This window comes from Myxocyprinus asiaticus, chromosome 39 (assembly GCF_019703515.2).
Source record: "Myxocyprinus asiaticus isolate MX2 ecotype Aquarium Trade chromosome 39, UBuf_Myxa_2, whole genome shotgun sequence".
Lineage (NCBI taxonomy): Eukaryota > Metazoa > Chordata > Actinopteri > Cypriniformes > Catostomidae > Myxocyprinus > Myxocyprinus asiaticus.
In genome coordinates, this window is record NC_059382.1 from 25,371,660 (window position 1) to 25,388,540 (window position 16,881).

Sequence of the window (16,881 nt, forward strand, 5' to 3'; positions counted from 1 at the left end):
CGTTCTTTCTTTTTTAAATAAAATCTAGAGTTCAATGATCAAAGCGTGCATATAAATTAACTGGATTATTGGAAACAAAAGGTTGGGGACTGTTGTTTGTATGTGAAATGACTCCCTCTATCGGCGAGCAATGCCAAGAGACATTACGTCAAAAAAACAACAACAAAAACCTTTTAGCCTAATTGGTGTAATTTATTTGATCGTTTATTTATATATATATATATATAGCACGCCGTCCTTAAATATGGTGTTCACGGGAAAGCGTGGTAACTGGACAATGACATCATCACGTATAGCATCACGACACGTATTGCCCATGAATTACATCATCGCAAGATGGACCCAAGAGCTTTGTGCGAATCATGCAGTGTTGATGGCATTTATCTGAGACTTTAGCAGCACTTTCATATCATTTATGATAATAATAATAATTGATTCATATTTAATTGATTAATTATATGGTTTATTTAGTTTAAATGATATCCAAAAGGTTTCAGTGTTCAAGTATATTTTAAAGTAATGTATTTTTGGCCACAAAAATACACAAAAGCATCTATTAAAATGTTTATGTGTAGATGCATTTGTGTGCGTATCGCAATGTAATCTAATGCATTTTCTCCAGTTTCACATCTTGAAAACTCTTAAATACTCCTACTTTGTTTACAACACTACATAAAGATCTTATTTTCCAATCAAATTCAGTCTAGCTGTTTTTATACAAAAGAGTACAACAGAGCACAATCTGAATGGTATTAATACATTGTAAAATAACTGACGTAAAATCAACAGTAACTGACTGGCAACAAATAGCCAGCAGGCTGCTGCATTCCATACCACAGTAAAATTACTGTATAATGATTTACAGTATGTGTTGTACTGTCAAATTAATTACAGTAATTGTTTGTATGTTGTATATTAAATTGCAGTGTCCATACCGTATAACTAACCACATTAAGCACAATATTAGAGTAACAAACTTCTATCTATTACAAGTAAAAAAAAAAAAAAGAATGAAACAATTGAGGCCTTTTTGCAAACAGAACATTTATAACACAATGGCACTCAAATATCACATAAATGTTACTCATAAACGTAAATTATGACTACACACATAAAAGTCCATTCAAAAACTTCAATATTTAGTTCACCAGATGTCCAAATAACTAAAATAACACTCTCCAATTCTTTGCATGTCCAGACCTAGAGAACAAAATACAAAAATCAATTCATATCTTGTAACTTCAGTCTTGTTTTTATATCAACATGACATATACTGTAAGCTACAAGGGAGAAAATACACTCTCAACTATCAAGGTTGTGTATTATTCAGAAAGGACTGAGATAGAAGTTACTTACATACATACTGAATAAAATTCAGAGCAAAACATTTACACAAATAAAGTGGCCGGTGTAACACCGCAGATCAAATAAAATAAAACAAAATTAAACACACACACACACACACACACACACACACACACACACACACACACACACACAAAAACGGAGCATCCAATGAGTTGCACATGTTCGACTGGTGTAAAAACAACATTTGTTCTCAGATAAGGTAATTTGGTTGGTTACTTCAAAACTTGTAAGTGTTTACTTCAGTACTAAATAGAATGGCCATTATAACTAATGCTAGTATCTGTTTGAGAACGTAAACTTTATAGTTACAAAGCTAAAATTACGTACAGATCTTCATTGTCAAATGATGAATGTTTGAAAAATGATTGTAAACTGCTAAAAGATGTTTTGTGCGATTTTTGGTGCTCACCTGGTTCAGTAGAAAAGAGATCGCTTTGCTTCTGCTCCTCTCAAGGCTGAAGTGACAAAGAGTCGAGTGCAGGCTCAATGTTCATAGGTTGCCAGGTGCATTCCCATACAGTTCTACTTTTTATGCAATTGTATGTGTAAATCCAATGCAGAGAAGACATCTCCTGAGTTTCATCTTTTTGATAATAGATCACTGAATAATACCACAAATTTTCCCTAAATTGTATATGTGCAGGTTTGAGATTGGGCCAGTTCTCATGCAATTTAAAAGACAATTACTGTAATTATTTTCCCACTAATTGTTTTCCTAAAGAATACAGCTCAGTTTGACAGTAACATACTGTAAACAGTTTCTACAGCAAGGCATGGTGGAAAATACAGCAATAATACTGTAAAAACAACTAAATTGACAGTAACATTCTGTAAACAGCATCTACAGTAAGATGCAATTGGAAATACAGCAATAATACTGTCAAAACAACCTAAATCATTTACAGAGTAGGTTATGTACATTCAAGGCAGTAACCATGTCTTGAACACACCATTTTGAGGGTAGGGTGTCCTCGGTCCTTTAAAATAGTAAATGCGGTAAATGAAATAATTTTCTGAATAAAGGCTTTTAATGCATTAAAGTTTTTTAAATGCGACCAAAATTTGATATTTTTTGGTTTTAAATGATGTTTTTTTTTTTTTTTAAGTTCACACAGTACAAGATAAACACTGTCCCTACATTGCTGGCAGTTTGCCTGTTTCAGTCATCTTTTCTTTCTTTTTTGTGCTGTCCCAAAGAAAAGACGAATATAATATTAATTTCTATTCATCACTCATGTATCTGTAAAATGACTTGACTGTGTCAGCTGGTTAGCAAAAAGAAAATACACAAAATGATTTACTGTCCTCAAGTTGTCCCTCATTGTTTTTTCCTCCCAGTACAATCTTAACACAATCTTTTCTTTAAGAATACTAATGCTGCGCTTATACATATAAAAACACTTCATATTGACCACTGCTGTCAAGGTCCAAAGAGGAAAAAAAATCATCATGAAAATATCATAAAAGTAGTCCATACTACACAAAGTTGTTGTATGTCCCCAGAAAGCTTGGAATATAATGCACTTATCATATGGACTACTGTTATGATGTCTTTATACTGAACCTTTAATAGTGCTTTATATTATTTGTCCTTTATGAAGCTTGAGAGCTCCTGCTCAATATTAACTGTAATTCTATGGAATAGAGCTGCTTAAAATAAGAAAAAGTAACAGCATATGGGATTTAAACAACATAAGGGTGAGTAAATGAGTGAGTAAAAGTACATTTTCCATTTTTAGGTGAACTACTCCTTTAACTGGTGGCTCATTTTTTGAGCACAAACTGACAAGGACATGCTCAAAATAAAATGGTCTCTTTTAAAAGAAGACTCTTAGGAGATGCTGTAAAAAATTCAGAATTAATTAAAGACAAATAAATTATTTAGTAAATCTTAAATGGATTGTAAATTATTACCTAATAATATTTGCATTAAAATATATGACATGCTCCTTGCCAAAACCTAAAAACACAATAGAAGTCACAAGTCACAGGTCTTACCATGTTGTAGTTCTGATCTGAGGGTGAAAACGCTTTACTTTGTGTTATAGATCATTTTCTTAGACAAAGGGAATTTTCTAAAAAGCTACTTTAAAAGCCTGCCAGACAGCCACATTCATTAATATCCTTTATAATATACACACATTCACTCTTTGTCTTAAACCTGATTCGCTGAAAACTGCTCCGTTAATGTTTTCACATTCACAATTATTAATGACATCCGAATAACATTCTGTACATGAAATATTTTCAATTCAAAATGACGAATTTCGCCAAATGGAAAATAGTTTGCACCCTTGGAAATTACTGTCGGTCGGTACATTTTAATCATAAAACAGATGTCAAATGTATCATGTTTAGTTAAATATTTACATCTCACATGACACAAACACTCTTAACCTGAACTGATTGCTGATGGACAGCGCTAGGATTATCCATGAGGTTTCCGCTCAGCTTCTTAAATTTGAGTCCCGCCTTCATCGATTTGATTGGCTACCTCATATGACAATGACGAGCGGTGTTAGACTACTGAGCACACTAAAAAATTAAACTTTTTTAAAACCTTTATGTTATTCCTGCAACAACTTAATGACAATTAGACAGCAGTGCATAATGAACTGCAGCAGAACAGCAACAAGGATATCAATTATTGGGGGGTGGGGTTATATATTTGTCCATATCTGATTATGTAACCTGTGTATTTGGTAGAGCCAAAAATAGCTCTATAAATCAAAGAATCCAGCTCTGATCATGTTCATTTACATAAGTTTACAAATTCTCAAATAACCCACATCAGGATACATTCACTCTTGACGCTTGTTCCCTTGAGTTTGTTGAGATGCAGTGATAACACTTTGGCTCTTCACAAAATGCTGAAGGAAAAGAGAAATGATCAGTTAGAATATTAGATTGCTATTCTGCTTTATATACAAGTTAAGCTCAATATACAGCATTTGTGGCATAATGTTGACTACTACAAAAAATTATTTCGACTCGTCCCACTATAAACAAGGTTACAGTGAGGCACTTACAGTACAATGGAAGTGAATGGGGCCAAGTTTTAGAGAGTTTAAAGGCAGAAATGTAAATCTTACATTAATTCTTGTTAAAACTTGTGTATAATTTGAGCTGTGCAGTTGTTAATATCATTGTTTTATACACTCATTTTAGGGTTTTAGTGTTTACACTGTTATGTAGTCATGGCAGCAAAGTTGTAAAATTGGCTATAACTTTACACAGAAAAAGTTAGTAAGAGATTTTATTACACTAAAATCATGTTAATACGCGTATTTTTTACGACTTGTGGCTATACTTTTAAAACAGTATTTTAATGTTTACGAATTCACATTTACCCATTCACTTCCAATGTAAGTGCCTTACTGTATCCCTGATTTTCACTTTTTTTTTATTTTTTAAAGAAAATGAGGGACAAGTCAAAATAAAATTTTATGGCAACCAATATTATGCCACAAATGCTGTCGATTGAGCTTAACTTATATTGAACCCGGAATATTCCTTTAAACCTAATCTGAATTACTTTTGCCACATGTCTGTTGTCATATTCCAGAATACACCAACTATAAAACTAGTCTGTGCACAACAAATTCTCTGCTGAGAAATCTGAGCAAAGTGTTACAAATGCAAACACACCAAAGTTGGGCTTCCTCATTTTGGAAAAATGTTTATGCTGCTTTTTTTCCATACAATCATTTTACAAAATGATTACAAAATGAATGGTGACTGAAGCTGTCAGTCCCTAACATTCTACCTAACATTTCCTTTTGCTTTCCATGAAACAAAGTCACACTGGTTTGGAACAACATGAGGGTGAGTAATTGATGACAGCTGAACTTGCTTTTAATCTCTTTAAATGCTGAAAAGAGAACAATGACAAAAAACTTGGAATCAACAATAGATCATTAAGATTTAAATAAAAAGTGTCTACATTATTGATCTGTTGATATTTGTAAAAGTAATTATAGCTGCACATTACGTTTCACAGCCAACAGTTTGTTTCCATGGCAACAGGCTACCGATGTGACAGTGAACGGGTGGCTCTCGTCGAGCTGCAATGCTTTTGGTATCCCTGAGTCTTCTTCTTTCCTTCCAAGTCGACCACGTGCCCCTTTACCCCAGGTGTACACCTCCCCCTCTACAGAATGAAGGAACAGACAATTTACTTGCAAGTCTAAACACCATATACACTGAACAAGACTGAATTATATCTTTGTGCTTCTGTTTCTCTGCACGTGAGATCCTGTGAGAATCATGAATGAACAAAGACAACATGAAACAATAAAGGTCTTCTAAGCCTTCAAGACACAATTGGGGTGACACACTGACCTTTACCCACATTACATTAATTAGCCTACCTGCCTCCCCCTCCCCCCTTGGAAAACAAGTATTGCATGCCCTAATTCTACAGATTGATTTTATGATAAGCATATAAAAAATGAACGTGGGATGCATCACCATTATTTTTAACTGTTCTAGTTCAGTGGCTTTCAACTGTTGCTTCACAACAAAGATTTTAACGACCAAACACAGCACCAAAAAATTGTAAATCATACAAAAGTAACAAAAATGTCCTTAAAATCAAACATGAAACACTATGAACAGCATAGGCCCAACAATATGCAAATGTTTTAACATGACATAAGTCATTTGACAATTTTGTAAAATGCATAAACAAAAGAAGAAGAACAGCAGAAGTGTGATTTACCAGGTTAACACACTGAACAAACACTGGGCTAAATACTGTATTAGTATTAGCCAAGTATTACCAAATAACAGATGAATAATACAGTATAGAGTTTAAATGGATGCACAGCTTTTGACATCATTAACAACATTTATACACTGTATTGCATCAGGAATAGGTCTACAACTTCAGTCTATATACATCTTAGATACCTGCTCCAATAGCCAGTGTGAAGGCATCACCACATGCGGCCATGATGATCCCCTGCAGTCCTGGGACTTGATATGGCACCCGACTGGTTCTGCGGGAACTGCAGCCAAGCTGCCCATGCTAGTTACTGCCGAAGGTGAAACACTGAACTTTCTCTGCATATATGGTACATATTTATGGTTTGTTAGTCGATATATTGCACAAAAATGAGAATAAATGAAAACTGATGTGTATTGGGTTAATCTCAGAAAAACATTTAAATCCTGAAATTAAATATTTTTTACAGAAAATGAAGCTTATTTTAAAACCATTATTTTTTTCATTGTGACATTATTTTTATGGTGATTCTCAATAATATTCCACTTACTGTATTACAGAAAAAAAATACTGCAGTACAAATATTACCATGATGTATATATGTGTTTATTCAACTTTTATTTCATGATTTTTAGAAAGTAGAGTCTCATTTTTCGCACTTTTACAGTTTTTTTTTTTTTATTTGTCTACTTACAGTATATGTACATGCATCACAGGAGATTTATGTCATTTTTGTCATTTATTTCTGAAAGTCATTTGCCACAGTGTTATTTCCACCACATCTCAAAATGAATTGTGTTTATTAGAATTCTGTGGTGGAAATCACACTGATGGAATTTTTTTTACGTTTTTGAAAAATAAAATGGTCAACTCCTTTGTATTGCGAAGGTTAATTTCACAGCTAACATTTTATATATCCTAAATACACACAAGTAAATCATACTTTCACAATTTCTGCATAATTTGGCAAATTTGGGGTTGTTCAGTAGTCCCCCCAGAATCTTTGCCCTTGATTACAGTAATGAAAACTATATATATATATATATATATATATATATATATATATATATATATATATATATATATATATATATATACATTATGCTAATGATAGTGGGTGGAGCGTAGTACTTAATGGTCCCTTTTGGCTTCTTATTTGTTTCTTTTGATTTTGGGGTGAAATACGACCTGGACGTGTTCTTGACAGATTTCGTGTGATTCACCCATTGACCTCTAATGTAAATAGTTTTATAAGACAACCAGCATCAACATTCTAACCTGTGACTGCAACAGAGTGTGCTGTTCCAATGTCTATACAAACAATCTTTTCAACATTTAGAGGAGCTGACTTGACAGGCTGGAACATGTGGGTCTCCTCCACCTGACAGTGGGACTGGGGCTCCTCTGTGTCAGTGACCTTGTCCAAGCCCAGTTTATTAAATCTGTGTATAAAGTAGTCAGTTATTTACTTAGATGAGAATCATATGACTTCATTTATAGCAAAACAGCAGAAGCATTTTGGAAAAACCTGCTAAGTCTGTATAGGTTATAAAAAAATGAAAAAGAGACTTTCTCTGAAAAAAAAAACTCAGATTGAAACTTTTAGATGAAGTCTTACATCTGAGTGAAAGAAAAAGGGATGCAATAGAATATGTAGTGCTCACAGAGTACAATGGTGTGGCTAACAGGGTGTGACTCAGTTATGGAAAATATGGATAGCACAGTTTTAGACCATTTCCTGTGATGAAACCTCTTCATTATCAGAGTCCTTTAAATGCTAAAGCAAGAATGGGGAGTGTTAACTCCCTAAACGGGTTTAGCAATCTACAAAAAAAATCAAGATAGCTGAGCAACACATAAATGGAAATATTTACAATTTGTGATGCTATTTTGGATTCATACCAGGTTTGTAAAAATACACTTTGAGGATCGTTAACCAAAGCCAGCAGAACATGCCAAAGTCTAGGCACATTTGGGGATGAGATCTGTGACAGACAATGTCAACATCTCAACCAACTACATGCTGTATGAAGCTTGCTTTAGTTGGATTTTGGGAGAAATGGCAACAAAACTTAATCTGGTAAGAAACCTCATTAAGTTTTTACATTGTTTGAATCAAAAGAGAAGAGTCTCTAGTTTCACCCGATATGCCATTTTAAAAATGCCATCGATTTATCGTGAAACGACACGCTGTTAAACACAATGATCACGTACGTGGACTATAGGCTCATTATCCTTAGAATATCCTATTTTCACTGTGCATTATCACAATGAGTATCAGTGGGTTCATCCAAAAGCAGGAAAATGTTGCTTTCACGGGCTGTATACAGATTTAGGATAAAAATAAGGAGCATTTCAAGCTGTTCTGAGACCAGTGCAGACACACAGCACACTGGAGGTTAAGTCATTCCCTAAATAGGGAGCAAGGTAGCATCCTATAGCTTTCCTATGCAGCCAGGTGCATTCACTCCTAACATCTGGTCAAAAGTTCATTTTCAGGCTGCAGATGATGTTTGGACCAGTCAACATGGTTGACAGACATGGTACAATGGTAATCAGTGCATAGATTCAGAATTGTACATGCTAAAGTTTATTTTAACATGGTTGGCAGTGATTGGATGATGATGGTCATTACATTAAATCAGTATAATTATTAATAATTGCTTAGTAATAATTATTTATGCAAATTTCTGATGTAATGTCTGTAACGTCTCAAAAACATGAATAACCAACACTTAAAATTTCACAAATTAGTCTCACATATGTGGACATCAATATTTAGGGAAAATATTTGGTCTAAAATACATATACTGTATATACAGTAGAGCTGTACGATTAATCATTAAAAGATTGCAATCTCGATTCAGACACCCACGCAATCTCATATTTAATTGACAACGATTCTGCAATGTATATTAACATTCCCGTGGCATGTCTTTGTAAGGCGGTCAAATTTAAATAAGAAATTCATTTCAAGACGTGTTTTTAAATGTTGATCTTTTAAACTTTATATGGCATCTACAAAACACAGCATTCCTGCATGAGAAGCTGAATAAACTAAAACGCAACGGCCAAAGACGTTTGTCCAGCACAGTGCTTTACAAACTGTAGGCTGGCGGTCACGATTAGCTAGGAGTGTGACAGAAACTCTGCTCAGTTCAATATTTTAATAGCCACCGACAGATGCTAAAAAAATACTGGCATTACCCAGATCTGACTAATTTCGTTAAATTCGTGTGCTGTTTGATTACAGCCGGCTGCTTTCCAATGCTCACATGTGTGTGTCTGCCCGTACGCTTGTGTACTGTGAAGAATGCAGTGCTCCTGCACGAGACTCTGTGCTTTATCACAATACCTCTCTTTAGGCGATATTAAAGTAAACACAGCTGTTAATGAATTACGAGAGTGTAAACAGACAGGATTAAATCTGCGCTGTCTTGATGAGATATTAAAGCAAACACAGCTGTTAATGTATAAGCAGACAGGACAAATTCTTCAAAGTGTCAGGTCTGTGTGAGGTCTAAAGGTATATAAGCTGCATGCTGTCTGTTATAGGCATTTAGGCAAGGATGTAGATTTGGCTTGAACATTGGGGACTTGTAGTGTGAAGCATTTACCCATTGATCATGGTATAAATAATGGGGGGGTGGGGGGGGTTGTACTGGCATGTTTTGATTATTGGTGGGGGGGTAAGAATGCCTAAATGCCATTCAAAAGTATGCCATTCAAAAGTATGCTATTCAAAAGCAAGAATGCCTAAATGCAGGGGTGTAGATACCTCCCCCCCATCCCCCCTAGAATCTACGCCCCCGCATTTAGGCATTCTTACTGCATCAAATCAGTATTAATGTATATCTAATAATCACAGAGTAAAGAGTGTCAAATATTTAAGTAGTTTCATTTTGCATTAAATTACTTTCTTAATGTGTTTATATCATTTTTTAAATGTTGACTTACTGTTGCTAAAAAACTTAAAGCACTGTTTACTCTGTTCTCTATTTAATTATTGGCTCTTGAATCAATTTTTACAAGAGAAACTGAAAGCCACATTGTTTTAATTTAAATTCTTTATATATATATATATATTATTATTATTATTATTATTATTATTATTATTTTTAAATGAGTAAAATAACAGTGTTTTGTTGCATATTTGCCTACCAGTGCAAAACTAAGTTGACATAAAACTGTTAATGAAGCTTTTTTCCGCTCGTTTTGCTTTTTACTTAGCATGTGAGAAACAGGCATTTATTTTTTATGCACTTTTTTAACCAAATTATTTATTTATTTATTTTTATTTTGCACTAATAACAAGGTGCTGTTTAGTTTGTAATGTATTCGTTGTGCCCTCTTGTGGACTTTTTAAATTTCCTCTTCACTTCCCAGGGGGATTTTGAAGGCAACATTAGACCCTATTACAAAAATGTGAAAGGCTTTCTTGACGTTTCTTTTTCCAATGTTTTGCTACATAATGAACAGTGAGAGGACATTTAAGAATGTTATTTCGAGTACCTGTTGTTCCCACAGGCCAAAATCTGGTGCTGTGTGCTCACAATCATGGCGCAGTCCACCCCACACAGCACACGCTGGGCTTCAAAATTAGCTGGAAAACTCACCTGCTGTGGGGAGTTATGGCTGTCTTGAGTGCTCAAGCCTAGCCGGCCTGTCAGACAGAGAGAGAGAGAGAGAGAGAATGTTGGAGCACAAAATGCCAGCTCTGCCTGGAGGCACTGCTGTCTACAAGAGAACAAGGTAAACCAAAGAAACGCAACATTTAAGAGACAAGTGACGGTGCTCATTTACCACTGTCTCCTCTCCCCCAGGAGAAGACCTCTCACTTACTGGTCACTGCCAGTACATGAGATGCTCCACAAGACACTTGGACCAGCTCATAACCGAGGAGAGCCTCCACTATCTTGGGCTGAATACATGAGAAAGACAGGGACATGAGAAACTGTACAAATGCAACTAGATTTTTATGCTTTCTAAAGAAAATGTGAGTGGTCCTTGCTTGTGTAAAACATATCACCACAATGCTAAATTTGTTTTTGGTAGGATGCCAGGGGTGGTTGTTGTGGTGCTGCTAGGTGTCCCAAGTCAAAAGACCCCACACTCAAGTCTCTATAATATTCTGGTCCTTAGATATGTCTCATGTTCCTCTTTCAGTGCCAAATCAAAGGGATTTTTGTTTCACCCATTTTAGTGTTCGCAAGGCGTAAATTATAAGTCTGGCTGCTAAGAAAAGCAATAGCCTCTCAACAAGATGCACAATTTGAGTACATTGGTGTATCTAAATCTTTGGGCACTTTTAGCACTGTGGAGTCTTTATATACAATTTTTCACATTCTCACAATTTTTTTTAAATTGTCTGCTAACAATGTCCCACAGTGTACGTGCATCACATGGATTTTTATGTCATTTTTGTCAGAAAACAAAACAAAAACAATTCTGTATTGTGTTTAATAGAAATCTGTGGTGGAAATTTTTTCATAGCTTACTTTTCATAAATATATTATTTGGCAAAATTACAGCTTCATTGGAAATTAAGGGATTGTTTGGTGATGTTTAAATGATGCCAAAATTGTTTTCACAATAAATACTGAAATGCTTTATGTTTATTTCACTCTTTGTTTATCATAGTTTTAAACATATAATATTTTATACTTTTATACTGGATTTCTATAGTTTAATATTAAAAGTATGGGTCTGGGATAAGACTAAAACAGTAAATCTATATATAAAATGTATTTTAAAAGTAGCAAAAATAAATGATCATGGTCTGGTAAAAGTTTTCAATTCAGTTATAGTGAGACCTTCATACAACAGAAAGGAAAAAGTGTATATTTGTCGTTTTTAGAAAAATCAACCCCTGGATCATGAAAAACCTCGAAGTTGAAGAAACACCCAAACAAATTGTCAATTTTGTGCGCTGTTGTATTCCAAAATACAACACAACGCAAGTATGTGTTGCATTCTCAACGTTACCACAAGGGGTGCACTTGCAGGCATAATTGTGACCTACTGTTATGGTGGGAAACAGTTTGAAGAGATTATTGCTGAGCAACTAAGTTATTGGTAATATATTTATAGCGACTTACCTGAATAATAACCAGTTTAACAGTACAGGTTTGAAGGTATCTCTATCGCCCCCATGAGTATAAACCTGAGGTTTATTACAGCTACAGTAATGCAAGAATGCATGATAGCATGTTCAACAGTGCCGCACTATGGCCAAGTGCTTGCTTCTGCATATGTGCACTTAAGCAAAGTATGTTTCTGGCCTTAGTCAAGTGGGTTTGTTCAAATGCCTAACCCTGAGTGAGAGCAATAATATACCCTTGCCTTAGCAAGCATCACTAAACAGCTATATTGGACCATCTAAATAATAAATGTACCTGTGTCCCATCATTGAAATTGCCATGTCCTAGGCAACCATTGCTTCTGCTTCCAAACGTCATGATTATATCCCTGTCTGCAAAACGAAAGCAAATTGAGTGGATTATACTTAGATGCTGCCACTGATGTATATAGGCAAAGCCTATTCAAAGTGACAGTGAACAGTTTTAATCCAAAACAAAGATTAAATAACAATCGTTTCACCGTCAAATGTTGTACAAAAAAAGCAATTGAGCTTGAAGTGAGACCATTTAATCCTTATTATCTGCTGGTGTCACATGACTAATGATTCTCCTGCAGAGTCACATAGAAACAGCATATCCTTTACTTTAGAGCAGAGAAATGTATACCACTGTGCAACAATTCAAAAGACCAGTCAAAGACTTTTGACTCTAGGCATAAATTCTGGTTCACCTTGTTGTTTATTCTGGCTAAGAGCCGCCACATTTGACACCAGACTGTCCCTCCAGGAAACGTGAGATGAACTGGGGCTGCATTTGCTCAACAGCACCAGGCAAAGTGGGCTCACCAGATCCAACCGATGGGGCCTGTCATAGAGTCTGTCATAAACTCTGAGATATGGCTTTGTACAGCAAAACATGTTTTGTTCTCTTATTTGTTCTCATTCGGGAAACATCATATCGAGTCAGTGAAAGAAACCACACAGGTGCCTTTTGAGAGCATGCAGTTGACTGCACTGAATATGATTCATCCTGAATTCAGATGATGGGAAAACATTAACACACCTCCCACGTGATGAGCCTCCCAGATTTGGTGACACCCATCTTCTGGATGCAACCCAGGAACATCCGGATAACCTCTGTGTTTAAGGAGGAATGAGAAAAAATTGCAAATGGAACAGAAAATCCTCGTACAGACAGTGAAATCAACAGAGCTAGACAATGGTTTTACCTGATCTTTGAATAAAAACATGTCTAGAGTAAAATTCTTCAATTATGCACTACAAAATAATGATAAGAGACAATATATATATATATATATATATATATATATATATATATATATATATATATATATATATATATAAATAAACATCCCACCCCTGGATCTGATACTGGTTACCCATCCACCTGGTCTCCCATGAGGACCTGCCTGCACAGTAGACAGTTGCTTTTCGATTCTGAAAAGAGAATAAAACTAATTAAGCAAGAAGAGCAAATAATAGATAGATAGATAGACAGACAGACAGACAGACAGACAGACAGGTAGCTGGAAACCCTATGAAATGAAGGTCATTTTTATTTTTTTTATTTATTTTTTTGCATTGTGACATTATTTTCATGAATATTAAGCACATTTGTCCCCCAAATCTAATTTGAGTAATGCGTCCAGATGTTTTACCTTTGAGTTTGTAATTCTCATTATTCTCAATGATGATTGCTAATAGATCCTCATTACTGTAATGCAATAATGAAAATCACCCTGGATGGACGCAATTATTTTTTATATATTCTGTATATTTATATATACTGTAAATTAAAGGCAGTACAACAAATCCTACTATGATGTATAAATACTTTACAATTTAAATATATCATTCCTTTCTATGTAATGTACAGTATACACAATATACTGTATAATTTTGGAATACGACCCAAACAGTTCTCCATGAGATTCACCCAAAGTTACTTTGCTCCTAGTAATAGCCAAAAAGTGAGTGATAAAATGGGCACCTGGAGTGTATTCCATTGCGATCATGAGCATCTTGTCCTCAAGGATGTTTTCATAATACTCAATTATGTTGAGGTGGTTGAGTAACTTGAGGACATGGCATTCATTCTGAGCTGCAAGACGTTCATCACGCGTCATCTGCTCTACCGGGATTTCCTTCAAGATCACCAGTGCCCCATCAGTGCGCCTGTGACAAAGATGCACTATCCTGCAACAGATAAAGAAATGAGGATATACAGGTCAATGTGTGGATCTGATCTTTTACCAGAATGTAAACTACATGTTAGAAAGCTGCATAGCAATACTTGAGAGCATTTTGTACAATGGACAGTTTCAACTGAAATTGGGATCAATTATGACTCCTCTAAGAATCAAATACAGATATTGTGTAATCTTACTCTACGTAATCTCAATCACATAAGAGACCTATATAGAAAATTGTGATTAAAGTGATTGTTTTACACATTTTGTGCATCAAAGTTACTCTAAATCTCAAATGTCTCTTGAATTCATCAGTCTATTTCAAAAGGAGAAACGTACATTTTTACTTTTAAATACTTTATTGTACAACAGGGCTAAAGTCCCTCCAGGGTAAAAGGCTCCTTTGATTTTATTTTCTCCCAAAACACTAATACCACAGGACTTTCCTTAAAACCTTTTTGTCACTATGCACTGCAAAATTTTCCTGATCCATGAGATCATTGTGTGTAAAGTTTAAAGTTTTTTTTTTTTTTAAACGTTACACATTTACCCTGTTTTTCTTAAGTGGGGTGTTATGAAGAATGTTCAGAGTGGGCTCACACTGACTGATCCAATCACAATGGAGATTAATTTGTTCATAGAATACTTGAAATGTTATGAAATGCCAAATGTGATGGAAATTAACAGGAAATGATTATCCCTTTTCTGAAGTTCTTATTCTCAATTATCTTAATTTGCTACTCAAAAAATCATCTTGCTGTCTCAAAATTATTTAGCATTAGTTGATAAATTTTGCACTATAACCACTGTCCCTATATCTACACGACATCACTATAAACCCCCTGAGGGCCTTTTTACCCTAAATGTGGGGACCTTTTACCCCAAGTGTGGGCTCCCTCTGCACTTTTTTTTTAACAACCTTCAAAACAACCTTCCATTATTATTACTTTTCACAAAAATGTTCCAAAGTTAAATAAAAATAAATCTTTTTTTTTTTTTTTTTTTTTTGTCAATGCATTTTGTGACCAGAATAAAAACTAATTTTCCTTAAGGTGCCTCTAGCCCCATTAAACACTCAAATTAATGCAGAAACTTTATTTTATTTTATTTTTTTACTTCCACTCAAATACGTTTTGCTTTGATATTTAGACTTAATTGTGTAAGTAATTCTGACACAGTACCCATACTTTACTTAAGTATAATAGATAAACTTTCCACCTCTGCTTGCTACTGGACATCAGGATCCTTTAGGAATGGTTCAAAATTATGATTGAAACCCCCAGTAAGAATCCTGGAAACATTCATTTAAGGTCTTTTAAAAGGGAATTTAAATTGAGTAGGCCGAGCTATTGCTCAACAGTTCTACTCCTTTGAAAAAGGAAATGTGTCAAAATCTTCTTTCAAACTTTTATTGTCAGTAGTTAATCTTTGAATAGGGTGAAAATGGTGAATTGACAATTCTGAAGACTGTCATCAAAGCTTAGAGATAAATAATCCTCTGGACAAGTCCTGTCAATGTCCTCTCTCCTCAGTTTCTGCACAATTAAATAGACATTATGTTGTGCATTGTAAGCCTATTCAGACCAGATATTCATAAGGGGGTAGATTAGTTCTTGGTGCAAGTCATCACAGATACTTTTCAATAAATACAGGTATAACCAGTAACCAGTAAAGCTTTTACTGCCTGTACACTGCATGACCATTAAGGTGTTACTTCACTGGTGATCTGATATCCCACTGTCTCGATGTGTTCACACCAAAAATTCTAGCCATGTCTTTAATTATACATTTGCAGTTATTTAAAGTGACACAGATTTTGATGTTAGATCTTAGGGACACATAAAGATTCCCTCATTGGTAAACTGTATAATATATATATATATATATACGACTTCTATATTGTCAGACAAATTCTATTTTAAAAGTTGATTGAAATATATAATGTATAAAAATGTGAGATTACTTAAAAAAAAAAAAATTTTTTTAAAAATCAATGAAGTCAAATTAGTGTGATCAACTCAAAATTTGAAACAGCAAGAACATACAATTTCAAGTTTGGTCTTGCAGGTAAAACTTGCAGGCCTTTGAGCATGCTCAGTTTAATATTCATTTATGAGGAAGTCATTTGTGGCAAAATAATTCCCCTAGCTAAGAACTGCCAGTAACATGCTCTTACAGCATTGGGTGATAATTTAATGAGACAATTTGTATTTATCATGCAATGTATTTATGATATGTAAATATTGATTGAGTAATATTTACTTAAGTTTACAGCAAGTCTATTAAGCCCAGAGTTCCCACAGACATGGAACTTATGAGGACATCCAAATAATTGTTGTTAGAATTAAAAGATGTTTTAGCTCTTTTTACTGTTTTTAATGATGTTTTCTTGTGAAAAGCTGTGGTGAAAAGGATGATTAGTGTTCACTTTGGTGAAGTTTCTTCTGTTTTACCTCTAGTTTAACTTGTCTTTGGTGACATCAATGAAACATTTATTC

The 16,881-nt window shown here is 34.6% G+C and overlaps 1 pseudogene; it reads right to left on the reverse strand.

Moving 5' to 3' along the window:
- Positions 1-4,913: 4,913 nt before the first annotated feature.
- LOC127429691 (serine/threonine-protein kinase Nek8-like) lies at positions 4,914-16,156 on the reverse strand (annotated as a pseudogene).
- Positions 16,157-16,881: the final 725 nt, after the last annotated feature.